The sequence below is a fragment of the Callospermophilus lateralis genome, unplaced genomic scaffold, assembly GCF_048772815.1.
Source record: "Callospermophilus lateralis isolate mCalLat2 unplaced genomic scaffold, mCalLat2.hap1 Scaffold_45, whole genome shotgun sequence".
Lineage (NCBI taxonomy): Eukaryota > Metazoa > Chordata > Mammalia > Rodentia > Sciuridae > Callospermophilus > Callospermophilus lateralis.
In genome coordinates, this window is record NW_027514398.1 from 5047347 (window position 1) to 5073722 (window position 26376).

Below are 26376 nucleotides of genomic sequence, written 5' to 3' on the forward strand. Positions count from 1 at the left end.
TATTAAAGAGCCAGCTGTCTTTTGAATTATAGAACCAAACTAAAAATATATAACTATTAAGTTTCAAGTAATGTAAATTTAATTATCAAAGCTCAAAGGAAACAAGATTGGATTTTTAAATCATGAAATTCCTTTTTGTATTGTGAGAAGACTTCTAATCTTCTGGTTCATAGCAGTTACTTCTCATTAGTTAGAATTAATATTAGGCCATGATGCTCCAATATGACAGACTCACAGCTGTGTGATAATAAATGGGGTCTAAGCTGTAATGGATAGTAGGGGGTTTCAGTTACGACATTTAACTATGGGTCCTATTATAATAATTGTATTTTCCCTTTGTTTATAAAATTATTTAGTGGCTAAAAGTAAACTGAGAAAGTAAAAACTTAAAAAGGAAAGAAGTCCATATGAGATGAGAGTTAACATTTCAATCAGAGTTTGGGAATCGATGGTCATTAAGCCTTAACACAGTGTTCTGTCCAATGTTTACAATAATTCAAAATTTTTAAGAACTTTATTCTAGGAATTTATTCCATTCCTTATCTGTCAGTGTAATACAATAAGATGATAAGATTAAGGTCTTGCAAAGTAGCTAACAGAATACTAGGGAAATCAATGGAAAAATGTGCACAAATTTAAATTTTTGAGCAGCATTAAAAAAGTATTTTCACCCACATAAAATACAGGCATATATTTTGACTTTTATATTTTATTATGTTAAAATCAAGCTTCAAATATCATAATTTGAGGAAGGTCATGTCATTTATATTTAAAGCATCTTTCCAATTTTCCTAAGCCTATTTCATTTCCAAGGGCCTGCATTATTCTGTTAAGCAAAAGAAAACTTCAGTAATTTTTAAGTAAATTGAGAAAGGTTTTATTTTCACATTTACTTATTAGAATTGAAATACACACTATTAGATCAACTAAGACACTTAAATTCTGTCTTTTGCACTGTGGCTTAGCCTGTGATGACAGCTGTATTTCTCAATGCAACCCCCTACTACAAGGAGACAAATGAGTCTCAACAGTCCTGAAGCTTAACACACATTAAGAATTGTATGAGAACTAATATATAAGAATTGATAATAATACACATTAAGAACGTACGTTTAACAATCCCATGTTTTTTCTGGAGCCATTCCTTTGCCTAGACAGTGCCTTCTATTTTCTCTTCCAGACCATATGTGATTCCTTCACATTTTATTAAAAAAAAAAAAAAAAGCTGATAGAACACTTCTCATACCCAATTTTCTCTCACCAGAATTACTCCTTCCCTTAATATTCTTTCACAAAACATTACACAAAACTATGTGAAGACACTTTCTTTGGCCTTCTGATTGTGCAGTATAATTTCTATAATGTAAGACTGCCTGAGGCTAGAAAAATCTGTTATTTAAGCACATTTAACAGGATGCATGGCACATAGAGCATAAAAAAGAAGTTTGTTAAATTGAATTCTGAAAATGGTTAAAAGAAAATAAACTATAAATTATATGTTGATACAAGCAAATGTTTCAGAAAACTAACATATTCTGTTTCCACTTTTGTAAGATATGAAGTCATTCACTCAAGACTATTCATCCCTTTTCCATGTTCACAAAATAGGGAAGCTCACCCCCTACTCCAATGATCATAGCAATTCTATTCACAGGCATACTGTGAATGCCTACTCCTATAACTATCAGCATAGCACTCCTGGTCATCTGGCTTCTTTAACTTAAAAATGGAGGAAAAAAATAAAGACTTATGGAATTACTGATTAAATTTATTTTATTTTATATAGTACATTTTAGTATTTCATCTCAGTTCTGTTTCTTATATAGAAAGAAAGCTTTCAATTTAAAAAAGTTATTACAAAGAAACACATAATTCACAGGAATAGTAGAATATGTTAGATAGAAATAATAGAAATACAAGATTTACTATCTACTAATAGAAATATTAGATATACTTTTTTATATTATCTAATCATCTTTTCCACACATGACATATTCATTAAACTACCTAAATTAGTGCCTGAAAAAGATAATAGTTAAAATTGTTCATTCAAATTAGGCTGACTCAGTAAAACTAAGAACTCAAGAGTCTTATAAATCCAAATAAATATAATTTCAATTTTAATAAGTGACTAGAAATTATTGTTTAAATGTTTTATAGTAATAAATGGTTCCCACAGATCTTATAAGTCATTTAAGCTACAATTATGTCTAGATTATTTTCATTCTTGGAATTTTTAATAGTCTTTTTTCAAAGTTCTTCCTTCTTACTTATTAGTTCTTTTTTTTTTTAGTTATCTGTGCCTGGGTCCATCTTTTTGGACCAGCAGTTTTATTTTTTTTATTTATTATTAGTTGTTCAAAACATTACATAGCTCTTGACATATCATATTTCATATATTTGATTCATTTAGCCTATAAATAGCATTAAGTTTGATACTTACCAGTAATCTATCCTCCTTATTAGAAGATAATTTAAATTGTACATTTTCTTTAACACTGTTTTATATCCATTTTACTTTTTCCCTTGAATTCCCTTGATCTTACCTTAAAATTTATATAGTTTCATCCACATATATTGTGAAATATATCCAGGAGCTTTTATATTCAAATAGTCCTACTGCTCTCAATTAGTAAATATAGGTTATTATTTGGGAGATAACCTAAAAGTATTATAGCCCATACTAATGATAACATTTTAACGTGGTTTAGTTATTTACTTTTTAAAGTTTGAATCCACATGTTACTTTTCCCTCCACAGTCTAAATATGTTGGTCATGGACCTTTATCTTTACCTGTTAGAATCTTAGAAGAAATAAAAAGTAACTAGCTTTGAAATGACCATCCATAAGTGTCAATATTAGGATATATTTGGCTTAGGACTTTTGCTGAACTACCTCCTAGCTTTGTGACCTTGTGAATGTTATTTAATGCACCTGAGTCCTCAATTTCCACATGTACCAATGAGGATGAATTATATTTGATGTACAGGACTGATCTGAGTAAAGTGTTTTGAGGTGAAGTCTAGCATGTGGCAAATGTCCAATAAAACATAACCATCAAATACTTTCCTACTTCATTCTATTTATCTTTTCTATCTATTCATTTTCTATTTTACTCTTCTCATCCCCCTATTCTTTCTCTCTTTCCTCTTGGTAATAGTTAAGTAGTGTCCCAACTGTAAATATTGTGTGTGTGTGTGTGTGTGTGTGTGTGTGTGTGTGTGTGTGTGTTTGTTTGTGTCTGTGTAAGTGTATCAAAGAAAAGAAATATGAATCAATTAGGTAAAAGCTGCACATTTGTAAAAGGTCTTTCATGAAGATTTCATGCCTCTCTCTTAGCAGAGTCACCAGAAAGACACAAGTTTAGAGTCAGAAATATCTTAGTTTTATATTCCACCATTCACCATTTGGCTGTTAGTATTACAAAATTTGTTACTTTTTCTATTCCTCACTCTTTTTTAGGACTAGGATTCTCTGACAAGAAAATAAATATAGGACACACTTCAAAAGGCCATTGTGAAAACAAAATACGCTGAGGGCAGTGTCTGGAAAATAGAAAACCATGAGCTAAGTGGCTCCTTTCCTGACAATCCTGCCCTCTCTCTTCCATAACTGCCAAATCTACTTCATAATATCCAGAGAAAATTCATCACAAGACTGACAGCAGCAACTTCATTTATGATTCTCCAAGTCTCTGCATTAGCAGTTTCCTCAAAAATGAAACCTGATCAAGCCATACATAGATTAACTAGAACAAATTCATATCTTCTGTTCCTCATGTGATACCTGGCTTTGACTACATGAGGCCAAGAATAAAGTCTCTAATTGCTTTTTCTCATTTGTTTCAGAAAATGGAAAAAAGAGCTTTACACTACTTAATGTTTGGAAGTGTTTATAAGTCATTTTGTATACTGTAGAAATTACATCTATGTATATATTTATACATTGTGAATATCTATATGATAGATAGATGTATATCTCTTATGATTATATGTATATAAGCATACACACACCTTGGAATGATATTCTAAAAGAAATGTTCATTCATTTTTTTTATTACTTAATGATAAACATGGTCCATTTAATACTTAATTAACTGATGTTATTAACTCAAAGTTTATTTAACCCAAAACTGAAGCTTATTAATTTTCATGGAAGAGTATGATGACAAAAGCATAATTTTACTTTTACAGATATAGTTCTCAGAAATGGACTGATGAGCATTTTATTGAAATAAAATGAAAATTGAAAAAATACAGAACATAAATCTGTAAGAAATAGGATGATAAAGTGTTAATGCTAAGCTTTATGAGTTGAAAATATATATTTTAATGAAATAAAATGTCAAATTTCAACAGCAATATGTAAACATCCCCCCAAAAATATCAACTTTTCCTTTCAAATTTAAATTTCAGATTTAGTGGTAGAAGCAATGAAAAACTTATGAACAAAGAATATCATGAATGTGGAAATACAGTTTCTATGAAAAAAGATTAACTCAAGCATAGCTGAAACATTTGTTTCTATTATTGAATAGTTTAATTAAATAGAAAAATATCAAGTAAAAACTTCACAAACCACTTTTTTATATTAGCCTAATATCAACAAAAGATGTAGAAATTCACTGCAATTTGAAAATGCAAAACAGGCCAAAACGAAAAGTCAACTACAACCATAGCTAAAATGTCAGTACATGAAAAACTGTATTTTGTAAATCAAACATCCCAATAAACCTTCAAAATCAACTATTTCCAGCTAAGAACACAGTACATCATCTTGTCAAGTTTAAACATATACTGCATTAGTAGACATATTTTCTATTCAAAACCAAATTTGTGATACTCTGGAGCTTGTTTATGCACAAACACAAGATTAACAAATGTAACATACAGAAAAGTGTCTAAAACTACACATGAAAATTTATTTCTGAAGAAAACATGGGGGAATTCTAGTGTTACAATGTATAAAACACAGCACTAAAGGATAAGATGTAATTTAGGAGCAAGACTTCTAAATCATTAATTTAGAATCACCCCCTTCAATCACCAGTTTAATGATATTTTAATCTTTTCTATAGGATTTAAGTTATAAGCCAAAATTCATATTAAATAGAACCAAAAGTCTACTGTTCCTTCAACTCTTACAAGAGACCTTAACAAGGATGATAATTTTTAAAAGACATTTAAACTTACCCCATTTAATGGATATGTCTTCCATCCTAGTTCTCCCAGCACAGTTGTCATATCTAGCAACACAACTGGAATTAAATAAATAAGACTTGGATGAATTTCTCAACTTCTGTAAAAATGTTAAATTATTTAAATCAATATCACCTACCCTTATTATTTATCACATTAGCCCAAATAATTTTATTACTTGTTTTTACATATTAAATATTAGCATATAATAATATCAATGATTTGATAAATGAAATAGTGATAATTTTAAAATAATATACATACTTATTTCAGCATTGTTAAACCTAAATGTAATTAAAAACTATTTAAAAGCCTTTTATAGCAGATATTGAATGATAAAACCACTTCTGTGTATCTCCACTTTATTGTCTTTTTTACTTAAAAAAAATTATCTTAATGGCAACAAACTTCTGTTTTTATGTTATTAAATATCCTTAAGTGTTATCAGCAAAGTATGAATTGCTATCTTTAAAGTAGACTATATTATTATAACTAGATATATAATAATTAATAAAGGATGCAAAAACAAAAATTATGTGCCTTTTTTGTAACAAAAAGTAACTCCATCTGGTTTAAAACAAGGCAGACATGTAAACAAATAGTAAGCACATATTCTGTTAAAATTCTAAAATAGCACTCTTGCAATTAAGTTGAACTAAGGTTGAGAAAGCAGCTCAGGAAGGCTTCACAAAGGACATAAAGCTTGAGCTAGGCCAGACAAAGGTCTTCAATCACATGTAGTGAAAATGTTTTTTTTATTTTAGAAAACCATCTATAAAGTAACTGAGACATGACTAAAAAGAGTTGTTCAATTTCTGGAGACTAAGAATGGAAATTATTTTGAAGTAGGAGATTGGAAACAATGCTGGAAGGGGCTGGAGACTGCCTGATTAGAGATTTTGTGATGTTTCCAGTATTTCCAGAAAGAAAGAATATATATACAGAGAGAAATATAGATATAATCAGACCTATATTTTCATCTATTAATTCCCAGGCCCCACAGAAGTATGTAGGCAATGGATTATACTGAGAAACAATGCTTTCATATCTCATCATTAATTTCAGTTAATCTTGCAAAGAAGGTGGGTTTTATTGAGCTCAAAAAAAAATTACAATGCCAATGTGATTATGACGTTTGGCATCTACTCTTTAGTGTCTTTGCAAGGATTCCATAGCTTCACTTGAGTAGCATTATATGGTACATTTTACTAATAAACTTTAGAATATGAAACTATCATTAAGTTTCTGTGATAACATTTACTCATTGCAGAATACCAGTACTAAACATTTTCTTTTGTAAAACTAAGTTATAATTTTTTAATTTTTATAGTAGAATTTTCCAAACATATTTCAAAAGAGATAATAGCTTAATGATCTCTCATATAATATTCACGTGACTTTATTAATTACCAACTGTATGGTCAATCTTGTTTTATCTCTCTGTGTTTACCTTCTCTTCCACTGAAAGATTTCTCTGAAACAAATTCTAGTAATTATATCATTGCATCTGTAAAAATTTCAGATTTATTTTCTAAAATATTTTTATATTAACTATATCTTAATTAATAGACAATAATTCGTTAATGTCAAATATCAAGTCAATGTTTAATACGCTTTGCTGTCTCAAATCAACAGGAAATCAAACTCCAAATAAATACTATATATTACAATGAGCTGGCATTCCTCTATTAAATCTCCCATTATATTTTCCAGTTACTTATTGGTTTTACTTGCTATAAAATTCACCCTTTCTAAAATGCACATTTCTATGAATTGTGCAAACCCCCACATTCATTTAACCATGGCTACAATCAGGCTATAAAATATTTCAATTATTATATATATTATAAAATATTTCCGAAACTTCTTGTGACCCTTTCTTTATAGTGAATCTCTTTCCCATACTATCCTCTGGAAATTACTAGTCTGATTGCTGTCCCTATAATTTTTTTCCAGAATTTCAAATCATATAGCATGTTGCCTTTTGAGCCTGTTTCTTGCACTCTGCTTTTGAGATCCATATATGTGGCTTCATGTATTAATTCCTTTTTACTCTGACAATGATTCCAGTGTATGTAATTCCCTTTTGATGAACATATGGACTGTTTCTAATTGGGAAAATTGTATATGAAGCCACTATGAATTTCCATGTATAAAGTTTTAAAATACCTATTTCATTATTACAAGGCAAGTAACTAGGAGATATATTACTGAGTTATACAGAGAATTCTTATCAAAAAAAAAAAACTGTCAAATTGGATCCAAAATGGCCACAAAATTTTACATACCCCATAGCAGAATGTATGGTTTTACATTTTCTTCACCTATCAGGCCCTGGTATTAGCCAGTTCCTTTTAAAGATGTTCTGACAGAGGTGCTATAAAGTATCTTTGTTGTTTTATTATGTATGTCCCTTAATGACTAAATAATTATTTTTTTCACTACTTTAAATCAAATTCCTAGGGGAAAAAAGATTGTTTTGTCCCACATTCCAGGTTTTCTTAATTGATCATGAAATACCAGTGAACAACTCCCTCATTTCCTCCATTTTCTTTAGATGGTAGATATATCTATATCTAGTGACTTGATCAGATTCACTTATTTTTTTCTTTTTTGGTCTGCCAACTTCACTGGTGGTATTTCAGAGCCCACATCCCAGAAAATAGGGAAAATATCAACATGAAAATAAAACAAAACGATTTAGCAATCAACTTTCATATGCTTCCACTGATGAAAAATAAATAATTTGAGCATATACAAGGTTAATGACCATAAGAGACTGAAACACTTCACATATGCTTAAATCCATGCATTCAAATTGACTATATACCTAGTGTTAACTTTTGCTGGATGTTAGAAAAACATTTTTAAAACTGGTTAAGTAAACTGAAAAGAGTAAAATATGTTATTATCCTTTTCTCCATGAACTACTTCTACACAACAAAACAGTTAATGAAGGACATTTCTCTTATTGAAATATTCCAGTTAATAAATTAAGAAGGAATGACTGAATTAGGCTACACCATTTGCTAGTAATAATTAATAAATATATTTAGGTAATGGTTTTCCATGGCTGCTAACATCACAGAAAAAAATAAAAGGAGACATAAAGAGGTAGAGCTTTGAAAAAGTCTTTTTTTTGTAGTTTAATTTACTCCATATTACCACACAATTCTAATAAACCTGGAAGTAACAGAATGAAAAGCACAGTAAGGATGAAACACACACACATGCACACACACACACACACACACACATATACACACAACACAATGACAAATCTGTGAACGAATATGGATTCATTCAATGCAAGAAAAATAATCTCACATATTAGACAAAAAGATAAACACAGCACTATAATAAACAGTAATAGCAATGCAATTATCTTGTTACTGAATGAACGTTCTTTTTGTTTTTGCTATGTACTCTGGTGGATAATCCAGATTGTCATCTTGATAGGAATAAGAGATGCCTAAAATTAAGAAGTTTCTTGGCATGTCCATGAGTTTGTTTCCGGGAATTATGGGCATGACAGAGTCAAGCTGAAGGGGAGACTCAGCCTAAGGTGGACAGCAACTTCTAATAGGTTGGGGACTGGATGGAACAAAAAAGAGGAGGAGGAAGCCAAACAGATGCAAAGGCTATTATTCTTGAGCAGATGTTCCAATTGCTAGTGTGATTCCCAGAGAAACTCAGACTCCTGCTCCTTCACTTTCCCAAGCAGACTCTGACCAAAGACTCCCTAGGAAGTTTCAGTCCTTTGGTACTGAACTGGAGCTGCATCTTTGATGCCTCTTCTGAAGCTCCAGCTGCCTGGACTGAGGAGCTACAGGTTTCTCTGGGTCTCCAGCCTGCAGAAGGCCATCGTGGGACTATTAAGCTTCTGATCCTGTAAGCCAGTGAAATACATCCCATTTTTGTAATCACACACATATATATTCTGTTGGTTCTGTTTCTCTAAAGAATCCTAAATAATCCACTATTCAAAAGAATAGAGATGTAATATCCATGTTTACTTCAAAGTACTGAGAAGTTTCATGTTATTTCATACTTTTGAAATAGCTCATTATTTCCCTAACAGGTGGGAAAAATGACAATACACAGTCACCAAATAAGGACATAGCATATCCTTCAAGTAATCTCCAAAGTGTTCTAAAAGTTTTTTTTATATTCCCATTTAAACAGATCTTTATGAAATCAGTACACTAAGAAACAGCTGGGGCTGGGGTTGTGGCTCAGAGGTAGAGCACTTGCCTAGCATGCCTGAGGCACTTGGTTCGATCCAAAGAACTACATTAAAAAATATATAAATAAATAAACAAAATAAAGGTATTGTGCCCATCTACAACTAAAAATAGTTTGGAAAAAAAGACAGCTGCATTCCTATGTACATTGCAGCAGTATTCACAATAGTCAAGATACGAAAACAACTGATCAACTGTGAATACATAAATAAAATGTGGAACAGACACAGTGGAGTACTATTTAGCTGTAAAAAATGAAGTCCTGTCATTTTCAACAACATGGATAGAACTGGAAATTATTGTGTAAAGTAAATTAAGCTGGGAACAGAAACAAATACCACATTTTCTCACCCGTGTGTGGAATCTAAAAGTTGACCTTACAGAAGTTAAGCATGAATTGGTAGTTACCACAGGCCAGAGACAGTGTTTGGGGGCAGGGGAAGGAGAACAAGAAAAGGCTGGTCAAGAAAACAGGTACTTAGGTTACACTTTGAAGCAAGAGGTTCTGGTATGCTATTCCACAGGACAGAAACTGCAGATGATTTAATAACTTACTATGCATTTAAAAAGCTAGAAGACAGGATTTTGAAAGTTTTCAGAATAAATATATATGTTTAAGGGGACTGATGGGTTTAACCTGATTTAAACATTACATAATATATACATGCATTAAAACATTTTGATACCAGTCTTGTAGATCAGGATCGGTCCTTGTCCCACTGGTGTTGAAGATTAAATACCCGAGAAACACCAAGGCAAGTGTAGAAAGCATGTTTACTTTAAAAGACACAGAGGCAGGATTCTTCTCTGAAGAGAAGGGGACCCAGAGCTGGAGTGGGTACATCTTGCTCTTTTATAGACCCCAGAACGAACTACTTTCTCATTCTTCTCCATATATGTGCCTAAGGGTAGGAAGGAGCAGCAACTCCTTATGCTGTAAAGTGCCATCCCAGTGGTGTTAGCTGTTAGCAACCCATTGTCTTTGCTTTGATAACCAACCCTCATCTTCTCAACCTCCTTATTCATTACCTACACTGACTGCCAGACCCTCGCTCCCTGCCTCAGTTTGTTGAAAGTTGCGACATATCCTGTCCACTCAGGCCAGGCAGGGCTGCAGGCAGATGGCTTTTTGGAAAAGCAAACATGTGGGGAGTCAGCACAGTGTGCTCATTTCATATAACTAATCTCTTAACCTCATGTCTCCACGATCCTCATTCATCTATCCTCTAATAATTTCATAGTAGTCCCTTAATAAGAATATTTTGGGGTGTTATTATGTTTAGCTAAAAATTTTATAAACATTTTTACAAAAGTTTAATAATCATTGATGATGTAAATTATCCTTGATGATGTAAATTATCTTTGATAATGTAAAGTATATAAAGAATAATAATTTTCCCTATTTTGACAAAGATCTAAATTTCTATTTAAATGATTGCTGTCTATAGAGTACTTCCAATATTTTTAGTTTATGATCCTTATTCTTTGTTTTGAAATAGCTTCATTGAGGTATAGGACAAACATTCACCACCTCACCACTTCCAAATATTTTCTCTGGTCAATTTGTGTTTATTTCTCTGGTTTCATTTTGGGTTGTTTGGTGTTTGGGGTTTGTTGTTGTTGTTATTGTTGTTGTTGTTGTTTGCGTGCGTGTGTGTGTGTGTGTGTGTGTGTGTGTGAGAGAGAGAGAGATTGTTTAAAAAATACTTAAAAAATTTAATAGGGGAGATCTCATGTTAAGTATACAGACAGCATTATAGGTACTATGCTAGACGAGATACCTAGAGTTCATTTGCATAACACACTTTATAGTCATTGGACAGCATCTTTCCATTTCCTCCTCCTCTCGGGCCTTGCCAACCTTCTATTGTTTCAATGAATCTATTCAAGATATTCATCTAAATGAACTCATATAGTATTTGTCCTTTGATGAATGGCTTATTTCATTTAACATAATGTCCTCCATGCCCATCCATGTTGTCCAATGTAGCACAACTGCCTTCTTTTCTACAATATTATTCTATTTATTGTATGCATACACCATTTTTTATTTTACCCATTATCCACAGGTAAGAGACTAAAGTTGTTTTCAGGTCTTACTATGGTGGCTGTTAATCCTCAAACATACCTTGCCTTCTCACGTTCCAGTTCCACCATTCCATTCATTCTATTCCTTTATGTTTGGAATACTCTTGCTTTACTGATTCCACAAATAGAATCCTAGTCACTATTTATGGCTTAGCTTAAATGTGACTTCATATAAAACCTTCCCTAATTTACCCCCAAAAGATGGAGATGTCCTCCTTTCTATGATCCACTGAAAGCTGTATATAGTGCTTGAATAAGAGTAATGTTCTTACTTTGCCATGATATATGCATTTCTTAGTGTAAATATCCTCCTATAGACTGAATTCCTTGAAGGCCAGAACTCAATTTTCACTTCTATATATTTCCCCATTGTTGAGGGTTTAAAAATGAAATAACAGCCTCTCAATTTTCTGTGAACCTAAAACTGCTCTTAAAAATGAAAGGCTTTGTAAAAAATTGTGCTGTGAATGGAAAATTATGATCGTAATGCATTCCACTATTGTCATGTAAGAAATAAAAAAAAATCTTAAAAATAAATACATACATACATACATAAATATAAGGGAAAAATGATACAAATTACTTCTGATTTCTCATCAGAAACAATGAAGGGGAGGAAATAATGGAATACCTTTGAAGTGCTAGGGAAAACAGAAAGTTGAAATTCAAGTCAAACTTGGATTCCGTATGTAGGAAAAAATTATCTTAAAAGTAAAATAAACACTTTCAGAAAAAAAAATGAAAGGCTTTTTTAAAAAATACCAATATTTGAATGAAATTATAAAAGGAAAATAAATGTTTGATGAATTATAAATAACTACATATAAAAAATCTGCAGTTAATAAATAGCTCAAATGTGATTAAAAATGGCTAACTTGGAGTAAGTGAAAAAATGGTATACTTTCAGTAGCTGAAAAAGAGTATTGAAAAGAGTACATTGGAGAAGGAGTAGCTAAGACTATAATTATAAATTTATTGGTTCACAAGCAATAAATAATAAAAATACTTTGTACTTTTATGTCAGATTGTGCCAAAAAAAATTTAGAGCACTGACAAAGTCACAATAGTAATCTTGAAGTCCTGATCATATGGGAAAGGAAAAAAAAAACTATCGAAAAGAAAACATGATCCAGGCATGTAAATAATTTGATCAAAATAAATCAGTGGGAACACAGGAATATTTATCTATATTAGTTTATATGTAAATGCAAACATAAAAGTATACACTCAAGAGTACTTCAGGAAAAAAAAAAAGCTAAGAACAGTGGGAACCATCTATCCATAATAAACTAAGTCTTGTGATGCACCCGACATAAAAAAATCGCTTTTTTCCAACTTCAGTGGCCATAACACACTGTCTAAGAAAAGAAACATGAAATGACATCTAAAGTCATTTAAAAAGAGCTATAGAAGTGGCTACAACTTCTTTGAAGTTAAATATAGGGATCCTACCGAATTGACACTTTCATCTGGAAGTGGGCAGAATGATATCTTTAACAGAGCTCCAATATAGTTTTCATATAAATTCAAACTTTTGGTAAAGGTAATTTATTAGACACTAGGTATACTGAAACATCAGAAAATAAATTTTAATAAATCTCCACACTTTTTATTGCTGTAAGATACAGTTACCAACTTTGATGACATAACCTCTGTTGCCTGGAAGAAGCTGAGAACATGGAGAAGCACAGGAGGCTCTAGGGAGCCAAGATTTTACATTATTTCTTGGGAATCCTTTCTGAGAAAGGGAGTACAAATCACAATAATCAGCAAGATGTAGCATATTCTGACTGTAGGGTTATCAGCTATTATCCACTATATTCTCTATCCAGTCAACTTATTTACAAAGAACTGGGTACTATTACCTTTAAAAAGTTTATGCTAACTTGAAGGAACTCATAAAATAACTAAGAAAACCCAAATACTAAATAATTTTAATTCCCCAACCCTAGGCAAGAAGCTCCAATGTGAGAAACAACAACAATGATATCTGCCTTATCATTAACACCATGGTCAATATCTGTTCAGCAAATACTCTGTAAACCCAAGATTTAATGCCCAGGGAACTCAAATAAATTTTGAATAAAGGCAACAAATTGATAGAAAGCAAAACACTTTGCATTAGCAAGTTATTTGGGGGGAGTGAGCAAGATATTCCAAAAATTAAGTAATCAAGGGAGCTATCAAAATCATGGAAATGCAACTGAGAGCATTTAGTAAACTGACTTAAACTTGTGAAACAGTAATTTAAGGAGACAATTTCAAATTCATCTTGTCCAGAAAATTAAACTTCAATGTATACCCTCCTTATATAGTACTGAACTCATGTTAAACCAAAATTTTTTCTTAACAGTTTTTCTTATCTAGAAATTTAATAGATCAGGTGCTCCAGACCAATTCCAAAATATCATACACTATATGCAGGGTCGACCATTAATTAAAACATCTGATCAATTAAAGATACAGCTTACAAATACACATTTATTCTTTGAGGCTTTCTTATAACATTCTTGAATATAGTATTTTTCTTCAGTATTGCTTAAATTTCAACATATATTAGGAGCAAGTCTCAAGTGACCAATATTATGCTTTGTTCCTACAATATTTTGACATTCAACTCCCAAGTCTTTTATTTTCCCTTACCATTAATAAATTCCTTGAAGCACTCCAGAACTTATTGAACATATTTTTCAAAACTTCTATTTCTCAAAAATATTAAACTCTTTGGGCCTTCCTTCAAGCCAACATGCTCTTCTCTTTATGACTAACTTACTCATCCTCAGTCTCAGTTTACATGATTCTCCTGATATCCTATGTCTAATGGTGCAGAAGTAGCACATTTAAAGGGTCTCCTTAGGCCAAGACACATTTCCTGACAAAAATGTGTGAACAAGGTTAACTACTTGATCATTTACCTCCATGGTGAGACTAAAAATTTTAGAAACTTTAATCATCTTGCTCATCAACATTTTTTCTAGATTCTTGTGCAAAGCTCTATGAAAAGGCTATTATAAAAATCCAAATAAGAAATGACGATAACCTTGGCATAAAAATTCCCCCAACTGATGAAAGGTCACAGTAAACTCTCCTTCCTATCAACATTTAACATATCTGTCAATTTCTGTTTCTTGTTCACCATGAGAATTCACATGCTATGTTTATTCATCATTATATACCAATTCTGATTCATACTATCACTTTTTGAAAAAAAGGAAGATAACATCATACTAATAAGGAATAAGAAACCCTGATATATCAAGAGTCTTACTATAGATCACTCAGGTAATTTTAGTAGCAGATTAAAATTCCTAGGTATAGTGCTTTTACCACTGTGCTGTAAAAATTCTATATTCCTAGCTTCCAGAACATTCCATGTTTTTCAACATATTTGGGCTTATACAGGGCAGGACAGCAAGACATTTATCTCCTACAACTGTGTCATATAGTTTTCAAAGAATATTTGATTATATTAAGTGGTGATTCTTTTTATTGGAAGAGCTATACTTCAATATTATTTTACTTATATTTCGTATGTTCATCTTTTTAGGTATATTTTATTTGATTTTATTTATCTGCTACTATTTCTTCAAGAAATATCTGTAAGTCAGTTTTACCCTGCAACCCAATGTAATCTTAAGGCAGTAGCATTAATTTGCCATGCCTTTTTGCTCATAATATTATAAATTTTAGAAATAGGACATTTTCAGTTCAAGAAAATGACTAAAATTCAAAACTCATACAATTCTGCTATTAGTTTTCTCCTCAATCAATCTGATTTTTGCCAAAGGTATGGAAACCTACAGTGTTGAAGGAGTATGTGTTTAGATTCTCCTCATAATCTCTCACTAGCTGGCTATGATTTTCAACTCACCAAAATTAAGCCAATGGAATAAGTAGTCAAGGGGTGTGGTTTTGTAAGACTGGTTGGGTCTTGATCTGGGTTTTCTGCTAAGACTGGAAGATAGTCAAAGGGGAGTCTCTCCTCGATGACCATTTTAAGGAAATTTTCCTGCTGTAAAAAATTTGATCCTGAAAGAAATACTGCTTCTTCCAGTTCAAGTTCCTCCTCAGCTCCTAGATCACATCATAAGACTAGGAAGCCAAATGAGATTTTAAGGCAGTGTTCCTTCTAAAGAGATCCAGGACAGTTCCATTCTTACTGTTCCATATCTATGGCATGCAATGTGTATCTGACTCCCAGGCACAACAAGCCTGCTTCCGCCTCTGCTGTTCCATCCCATGATACTTATATCATAGACTCCATCATAATCCTTATGCTACCGAAAATGCAGTGAACTATGATTACCCTTTATGTCTCCTCCTTTGTGTTCCCTAATCTAAAACAACACCCCACCCCAACAAAACTGAAATTCTGACACTGGACATCTCTAATGGTGGACAAATAGGTTTTTAAGAAAACTTTAACTACAAGCCACACAGGAAACAGTCTAGTAAGTACCACTAGTATGTTGAGATTTGCAGGTATCATCATCTCTACATTCCTGGCCTAGGAATTTTAGCTAAACTCAAGTCTCATTTTTAAAACTAGTAATAAAACAATTTTAGCTGACAATTTGAATGATCTCCGCATGTCAATCACATTGCTAAACATATTTTGTGCATATTAACTCATTTGGTATTTATTTCAACCTTATTAAAACTAAGAAGTCCTATTACTACCTTCATTTTACTAGTTAAGAAAACAAAATCTTGCCAGACTTGGCGGCAGACTCCTGTAAAGCTGCCCAGATAGATGTGGCAAGAGAATCACAAATTCCAGGCTAGCCTGATCCACTTAGCAAGACCCTGTCTCAAAATTGCTCAAGGACCAGGGCGGATCTGGGTTTAGGGTGGATCAGGGTTTAGGGCTGATCCAGGTTTAAGGTGTACCCTGCTGGGAATAGGGCATATCCTGCTGCCTCAGGCCTGCCTGATCCTGTAGTTCCCATTGAGTTCTCCCGGGATTCAGAGAGAACGTGGATTTGGCCCAGACCGTGGATTTCCCCTGAACGTGTTTGTAGAGTGCCGGTGTGAGTTCAGGAATAAAAAATTGCTGTTTGAGTCTACAAAGTTGTGAGTGGCTCATGATTTTGTGCCCAGCCAGACTGCGTCAAAGGACCAACACAACGATTTGCCCAGAAAATAGAAGAGACTCTAAAAAGGTCAGTGTGGTGGGATAAACAGAGAATTTAGGAAGAGGCAAGATGAGAGAGTATGGGGTTGGGGCTGTAGATGTAGACTTGGTTACTTAAAAATCAAGATGGAGACAACTGAAAGATACTGAGCAGAGTGACACAGTCTGATTTACTGCTTGAAATGATCGCTTTGGCTACTGTTTTGAGAGCAGATTGTATTGAAGTAAAGGTGGAGGTAGGGAAATCAAATAGGGTGTTACTGGAATAATCTAGGTGAGTAGAGATGTTGAGTGTATAAATATGTTGGTGGAGTGGAAAGTTAATATTGTATTTTATGAGTAAACTGAAGTCAAATATCATGTACCCTATCTCATTAAAGTCAGAATCCCGAATTTGGTGTTCTGAACCCAAATGTTAGAATTTTGATCTCTTTTTAAATGTACCAAATTGGGGATGCTTTGAAGATATCTATAAGGAATTATGCAGTGAAGTATTTAAGTTTAAAATTCAGGAAAATGATCAAAATTGGAAATAGAACTGGGGGCTGAAAAAAATGTAAGCTATAGGAATTAAAGTTAGGTGAAGTTAAAGTGAGGACAGAGACATGTGAGGAGGATGACTAGACTTTCAAGAGAAAAAATCGAAAAGTAATAGTAGGTGAGACAAAGTTCATGCATAATTAAAGAATGAAGAGCAAGGGGAAAGGACATTTACTAATGCCCCATGCAATTTCAAGAACTGAATCAGGGAAGGTACCACTAATAGCAAAGTTCAAGTGTAGTGAATTCTTTCAGACAGAGTAGATGTGCCTGCTGAAAGAAAGGTGCATCTGGAGAGAGTCAAGAGGCCTGAGAAGGAGATGGGAATGGAAGGGTTTGTCCGAATACTCTTGTTGATGCAATACAAACCTAAACAAGAACATAAGAGCATTTGTTCCAAGGATGAAAGAATAGAAAAATGAAATGGTGGATAAATCATTAAGAAAAATTTAAGACATTTTCTCTGATTATATTTTCTAAAGAAACCAAGATGCAGAATTAATTTCTGACATAAGGACCAAAGAACTGGAAACGGTGGTAAAATTTCAAACACTTGTTATAGAAGTGGTATTAGGAATCCACTAGGAACTGTGAGAGGATTGATTTCTTTTTAATTTTTTTTAAATTTTATTTAGTTATCAATGGACCTTCATTTTATTTATTTATACACAGTGCTGAGAATTGAATCCAGTGCCTCACACTTGCTAGACAAGCACTCCACCCCTCAGCCACAACCCCAGCACCAAGGATTACCTTCTAATAGCAATGAATATACAGCTATCATTGACAATTTGACAATTAAGTGCTCATCTTATTTTGATTGAATATCTATATGTTAACCTAAGTTGAGCCATAGATACAAAACAATCCTCAGTAAAAATCCTTTGAGAAAATTTGCAAGCCATCATTCTCAATATGTACTCCCCATACATAGAAACATAAATAAAGTCATTGTAATCTAAAATTAACTTTGTTTTTGTTATAGAAGTAAGGTACACTTAAGGCAATTTACCTAGGGAGCCTGTATTATCAGCTTGCTAAGCAAGCTTTAATCTTTAAAAACAATTTGCATTGTTGCAGTTTGGGCGACAGTTTTATTTATCCCTTTAGGAAATAACGGTTGAGAAGAGCTTACTATAACACATCTGTTTACTTTTCAAACAGATATTCCATTTCAAGGTCAGCTTAAAAAAGCATTGCTTATAGTTTGAAATGAGCAAATTTTTTGCTACTGTGAGATGCTTATTTAAAAATATATTCACTGGATTGAGTTCTTTGAGTCAAAAGCAAAACATGTAGAATGTATGTGTGTTTTCCATTTATTCTATTTAATGCTTCAACCCACATTTTTGAGATAGCAAAACTAATCTCATTTTAAATGTCTTCCTATTATATGAAACACAGTGCTCTTACACTGTAATTAAAACAAGAAGCTTATGAGAATGTGAAGTTTTACTTACATCCCTAAGGAAGAAAATCAAAGCTAGTACCATGTTTATCTCTTATAATAGGCTCTTGCAATCAAAAACATGAAAAGATTGGGACAACCATAGCCTATGGAGTTTACTGAGTTTGGATTCATTCTGGACAAGGAAAAGCTTAGTATTGCTAATCTTTCTATACTTTTATTAAAACATCGAATTATTTTTTAATCATAATTTACAATGAATATTTTGTAAGTTTAACAAACATGGTCGTAACTAAAAGATTTTGTGTATATAAATTGCCACCGAGTAGCTAATTCATATTTTCTCTTTTTAATATAAGAATGAACTATTCATTTTGCTATTTTTGAAAAAAGTAACTATCAAACTTTGAAGCATCTTTCAATAGGCATGCATTAAATAACTATGTCTTCCGTATCCTTGAATATTTCACCATAATTAATTCAAATAATTTTATATCAATTCTTTCAAAAGTTGACTTTTTGTTATTTCTACTGGGAATGATAGTTTACCAATAAATTAATTATAAGTCTATTGAATCATAATAGGACACTTTAAGCAAATTTAAAGGAAATAAAAGTGATGCATCCTGCTAACTATTTACAAATTAAACATAAAGGAGGGATTCATATGCATTCAACAAATAAATTCCTAGGGACTCAGATTAATGATGTTAAAAATATGTTATAAATAAGAAGTTAAATAATTGGTACAGCATTAAGAACAAGTGAACTATTAAGGATGTGATTTGACTTATGCTTTCAGCATTTAGTTAACATTGACAATATTTATTATCTTTATATCTTGTTACTAAAATATTAAAGAGTTAACAATAATGTGAGTAATATGTTATTCATCATTGCTAAGAGAAATATGGTTATTCTTCTTTTTGTCTAATATAACAGGCAATTAACTCATTTGCCAAGATAATAAAATTTTTGTAAAGTGTTAAAGAAAGTATTAAGCTTCCGATTTTGATAAAGCTCATGTAAAGTTAAAGGCATATTTCCAGTTATCAAGTTTCATAAGCTACCTTAATTACTTTCCTTTATACTTTCCTATTCCAGAAAAAAAAAAAAAAAACATGTGCACATGTTGTTGAAGAAAAAATTCCAAGAAATCCATTTATTTTGTCTTAACAATATTGTTATAATTTTTAAATAAGTTATTAACATTTATATTCTTGTCAATTTATCATTCAGTAGACATGTTTAACTCTCCTTGTTGCTTTACTCACTTTTTTTTCTTTATTGCTTATATGTCCTTATTCTCCCATTCCTTAGCTCGGAATGTCCTTTCTCATATATAAAAATTCTAGCTATTCACTAATGTCTGGTGACACTTTACCTCCATTAATAGAAAATTCCTCATTTTTTGTGTGTCTATCTTAATTTTGTGTAACTCTTCTCAGTACACCATACAGCTTCAATTTTTCATTGCTGTATGTATTGTACTTCTGGAGTGGTGAGCTCCTACAGGGCAGGGAACATTTTCTTCAATTTTATATTTGTGCTAAATAGGTCATGGCCACATCTGCACTTCAGTGTTTACTGCAGTACTATTTATGATAGCCAAGATATATAACCAATCTAAATATCTTTCGCTAGAAGAATGGAAAAAGACACACTAATATATATATACATACACACACACACACACACAATGGAATGCTATTCAACCCTGGAAAAGATTTAGTATTTTCACTTTTAATAAAATAAGTGGACCTGGAGGACATTTATGTTAACTGAAATAAACCAGGCACAGAAAAACAATGCATGATATTACTTACATATATAATCTAGAAAATCTGATCTAATGGAAGTTGAGTATGGAATGGTGGTTCCCAGAGGTTAATTAAGTGGGAGTCGGGTGGGAGAGGGAAAATTTGATCAACAGATATAATGTTACAGTCAGAAAAAAAAAGTTCTGGTATCCTATTGCACAGTAGGACGAATATAGTTAATAATAATGCATTTAAAAATGCTAGAAGTGAGGATTACAAATGCTCTTCCTATATAGAAATGATAAAAGTTTAAGGTGATCAATATGCTAATTACCTTGATTGGCTCATTATACATTGTATATAAGAATTAAAACATCACACTCCACCTTGAAAATATGCATAATTATATATCAACCAAAAGTATATTAAAGGGAAATTCTCAGTAGAAAAAAACTTAAGTTTTCTATGTATAATTCTATACCATTTTTACAAATATGGCAAAAAAGAATAACCAAATAATTCTATATTCTCTATTTTATTTTCATAATGATGCATAGCTTTTTTTTGCTGATCATTAAAATAAAACTAAGTTCTCCCATGGTGCAAATAAAATACACTGAATAGTAAAAATTATACCATATAAAATTAAAGCATTCATGAAAACTAAAAATCAAACATGAGAGAGGTTCAATGTTATCCTCTTGGGGCTCTTAAATACTATACTGAAAATTAGATTGTACAATAGCTAGTATGCAATGGTAACTTAGCTGAATATGTTAATGGTAGTTTTTTAAAAAATAATTCCTTTAGGAATAATATAATTTTAAGAGTAAGATAAAATATAACTCACCATTTATGTTAGATTTGGATTCTGCATATTTGTGGTAGTTGAGGTGGGGGAAGGTAAATTAAAAATGGTTGAATTTTGACCTTTTTCCCCTCCCCAAGGACATGCATTACCTTCTAAAATGAGTGGTTGATTAAAAAAATAAACCTTCTTATGAAGATTATAATGTTTGCTATTGTTTATCTTTGCTAACTCCATCCGGAAAAACATGTGCACTTGTAAATTACAAGGGCATTACATAATGAAGACTATCCATATTTTGATACTATACCATGATATTTCATCAGTAATTCTTATTGTCATGTTGGGACATTATTGATAATTTAGAAACTTAATTACTGTTTAGACATTTTTGTATACATACTCACACAATATGTACACATGTTCTTATATTTTTAAATTGGCATGCATTTTCACCTAAAGCTTGGTCATACTCAAAACTAAAATGGATAGAGATAAAATTATATAAGATTTGAAATTGAATAGAACTGAGTAATAGTCACACGGTGGGCTGAGTTATGGCATTCCCCAAAAGTCCACTTCCTCATTCTCATTTCCAGGAACACTGCAGATGAGATAAAGAGCAGATTTTGAGGTGCTGTATCCAAAAGTTTCTTCTAAAAGGGAGGTCAGAGAGGATTATACTTGGACATGCCCTGGAAACAAAGGTTGTAGCAACTGAAGAGAGGACATAGAGGCAAGGGATGCAGGCAGATCCAATAAACTTGGAAAGAAAAGGAAAAGAATGCTCACCCAGAGCCACCAAAAGAGCTCATCCATGAGGACACTCTTTAGGCTACTGACCTCCAGAATTTAAAAATATTGTAAACTTGTATTGCTCTGAGCCACTTGATCTGTGGTGTTTTGTTACACCACCAACAAAATGAAATCAAAAAATTAGGTCCACAGGTTCAAGTCCAAGCCAAGATATAACACATGTAAATCTCATCAAATGAGTCAGAAGTAAGCAAATTGTCAGCTAATACTCCAAGAATTTAAAGGCCTTTTTTCTCTTAAGTCACTCTTCCTTAGCATCAACACTAAAGTAAAAGACCTTCTCTTCTTCTTGATGTCAAGAGTCAGCAAAAATATATTGACATAGGACTAAAGTCAACAATAATAACTAGAAAGTCATTGTAGAATTTTATAAAAAATGATAAGTGTTCAAATAACTTACCTATTTGAGTAATAAATGAGTTGTAAAGTTTGTGTGTGTGTGTATGTGTGTGCATTGTGAATGTATTTTTATACCTGGAAGATGAGGAAAAATTGACAATATTCATGCCAAAAATGTAATTATATATATATATATATATATATATATATATATATATATATATATATATATATATATATATATATATAAATTTATACTTTATATTGGCTATTACCAAATTACTCATTCTAAGCCTTATTAAGCACAAAATGTTTTTGGAGCTACTAATGGTAATTCACACTTACAAAACCATCTTCCATAAAACTAAGACTAAATTGAAAATTTGAAGAAATTCTTTATTCCCTGAAAGAGCTTTTCTCATTTATCATTACTATCATAATGGACAAATGAAAAGTACCTCTGTAAGCATTTCAAATCCAATTTGACATTTAATTTTCAAGGAGAAAGTCAGGTTTTTTCTTTGATTATTTAAACACTTGTGTATTTCTTTTGTTTTTTTCTAGGCAGAGATATGGAAAATCATAAAACATACAGCATGGAACTATTTAGAACTGTTTGTTTACCAAGACAGACAGACAGACACACACACACACACACAGACACAAACCCCTGAGTAAAAAGTCCATTTCTTTTTTAGCAAGAGACAAATATATATATTTGGTAAAATAAGGTTAATACATTCAACATGATTAACTATAGTTTTTATCATTGAACACTTTGTAGTGTTCTTTTCTGAAATTCCTGTAAAAATATTCTATTTTTTTACCTGCCCTTTCTCAAAAGTCCATTTAAAAGATTCATCATTATTTCATCTACACTACATTGTTAAGGAAGGGTAAAATTTTGATGTGTCTTCTTTGCAAAAGGAAAACCTAAATTATTGACATTTCCCTGCAAGTTCTATTCTCTAAATCCTATATGATCCTCATCCAATCTCCCAGGGGGTAGCAAATTCACAGCTTTTTTTCTCATCTCTAGACTTAGAGAGATGTGAAGCAGATGGTTAGGTTTTGGCTCCTTCAGGGATGATGCAATATCTCTTATCCATTATGCTGTTTTATAACCATTACAATTTTACTTATCTCAAGTTCTTATTTTGACTTTAAAATATTTAATTCAATAAATTTCTTTTTATCTATTTTAAAAGTTTTTAAACTTATTTAAAGGGTTTTAAACACTTATTAGATATAAAGCAATAAGAATATAATGATGAAAACAATAGGTTCTCTTCCCACAAGTTGCTGATGTTTTAATAGAGAAGTCTACAAAATTCTAAACATTTACATTAATGTTGCCGCAGTCTCTGGCTGGGCACAAATCACGAGCCACCACACAGCTTGTAGATTCAAACAGCAATTCTTTATTCCCGAACTCACACTGGCCGTCTACAAACACGTTCTGGGGGAATCCATGTTCTCTGCCCAAATCCACCACTCCACTGGGCTTCTGTCTCCCAAAATATATTGTCTGACCCTAAGAACTCAAGAGGAACTCAGGCAGCAGGATACGCCCTATTCTAAAGGGGGAACACCCTAATCTCCTATTATGCTAAACCGGGGACACCCTAAACACGGATCCGCCCTGGTTCTTGAACAAGGTCACCTTTCAGGAGTCCTTCCACTAGACAGCATGGGAGTACGCTGGCAAGGAAATTGTCATACCTACTTGGCTGATGGCTCCCAGCAAATGTGATGTAGTTAGTAATGCAGTTGTGCTCATGTGTTTTTTGGAAGAGGATCAAAATAGAGGAAATATACTTTGACAGACCTGGAATTAGGAGTTAAGATGTGTCAAAGGTATTATTGCATAATAACAACATTTAACAGTATTGAAAACCCCACTTCTTGTTATGGAGGCAGGGAAGGTGGCATGCTTGCTTTCCCAATCTCTTGCAACTAAATCATGGACATGTGGTTCAGTATAGATTAGTGACAGTAGAGGCAAGGCATCTGTTAGGACTCTCCCAGGGAAAGTTTTCCTTTCTACTCTGAGCAAACTTATGAAGGGAAAACTCTCCTGCAGGGCTCTTGATTGTGAGCAGTTCAAGTCTGGGGTAGACATACCATCTCGAGAATACTGAAATTAAGCCAGAAAATGATGACCAAAAAAGGAATGGTCGAATGGAAAGATGTTCTGCATGTGGGTCTTGGAAAATATTCTTGGACTTCCCTGAAGTCAACCCCACTCTTCTATACCATTCTGAAGACATTTTATTAGATTATATGATAAACAGCCCTATTGTTCCTTAGCCAAGGTGAGTTGGCAAATTGTACTACCAACTATAAGTAATGGATGCATGCATCAGGGAAGCATCAGAAAAGGTCTTTTTAAAGCAATATAATAAAATAATATGAGTTTACCACACTGGCTAGGTGGAAAATAACAAGCTAAACAAAACAGGAAGATCACAAATGGGCAGCATGATGCATCAGAGGAACATCAAGTAACTCATATAGCTTAGTTTTAGTCAGATAGAAATTAGGTTGAATATTCAGTTTATTTTGCTTGATTACAGAGTTTGAATGCAGTTTTTGTTTTTGTTATTGACATTTTGAGAATGCGAGTGCTCTACCACTAAGCAATAAACCCAATCTCTAGTCAATATTTCAATATGCTTTTCATAACTAGTCAAACCTCTTACTCTTCATTGTTTTAATTTGGCAGATTTTGAAAATAATTTTTGGTGTGGGAGATAAAAATAAATACCATAAATAGTATTAATGTTCATTATGCGTCACATACTAAATTAAACAATGTGTGCATTTTACTTAATATTCACTGAAATATATATTTGCATCTACATTAGTTAAGACAATTCAGAAAGTTAAATGGTTTTTAAAATACCACTTAACTGCAAGATCAATATACAAATAAACATATCACTAACAAAAAACTTGCTCTCATAATCTTTGAAGGAATTTTTGTCAGGCTGGCATTTACCTGCATTTTTTGAGCAATGACTTGTACATTTGGAGTGTGTCTAGCAGCACTACCTCAAGGCACTAAATGGAAATGGTTCATCCCCACACACTTGCACATGCACTACAGATGCTACTTGCAAATCATATACACACTGCTAGTACCTACCCCACATAAAACTATTAGCATGCGACATCAAATTTATAGTTTCAAAATAGGCCTCAATATTTCCTTCCAAAAATTTTTCTTTCTAATAATAGCCACACTCCCATGTGATTGAGTCTCAGCTCTATACAGGTAACAACTATTCTCAGAGAAGTAAACATGGTCAATCATTTATCTATAATTTTGTAAATAAAGATAAATAGAGGCATTTATGGTGATGGGAACAATCATGTACAAATATCACAGATGAAGACATTGACTATGAAGACCTAAAATGTGGCAGAGGTCCACCTTTTTATTGTTTTATCAAGAATCTCTTTTCTTAGCATGGTCCAAAATTAAATGTGGAGTAATTAACTTTTCACTTTTGCAATACTGGTTATTGAAACAAGGGGTACCCTACCACTGAGCTACATCTCCAACCCTTCTAATCTTTATTTTGTATTTTGAGACAGGGGTCTTGCTAAATTGCCCAGACTGGGCATTTGCAATCCTCCTGCCTAAGCTACCTGAGTCGCTGGGATTACAGGTATGTAGCACCATGACCAGCTCCATCTCTTTTAATTTCATCTCCTTCATCAAACAAATACTATTTGGGGAAATATAAAAAAGACATTGGTGTTCACAGAGTGGTTGCCCTTTTGTAGATACATAATCAAACCCCAAATGATAAAGTGAGAAACGTATCTTTTTTATGTTGATGTGACAGGACAGAGAGGTCTTAGGTAGGCGGGCTTGTGTTATTTGGGTAATTGTGAAATATGAAGAAAAGGTCAATGGGTTTCCTAAACATAACTCTAAGTAACACAGATAATTAAGTACTTTTCTACAGAAGACACATGTCATGGGAATTTAAATGAGTTTTAATGAAAGTAATTATTACTTTATCAGAAGA

At 32.4% G+C, this 26376-nt stretch overlaps 1 pseudogene; it reads right to left on the bottom strand.

Moving 5' to 3' along the window:
• LOC143388923 (ephrin type-A receptor 6-like) overlaps window positions 1–26376 on the bottom strand; it is a 112118-nt pseudogene that overhangs the window by 77521 nt on the left and 8221 nt on the right.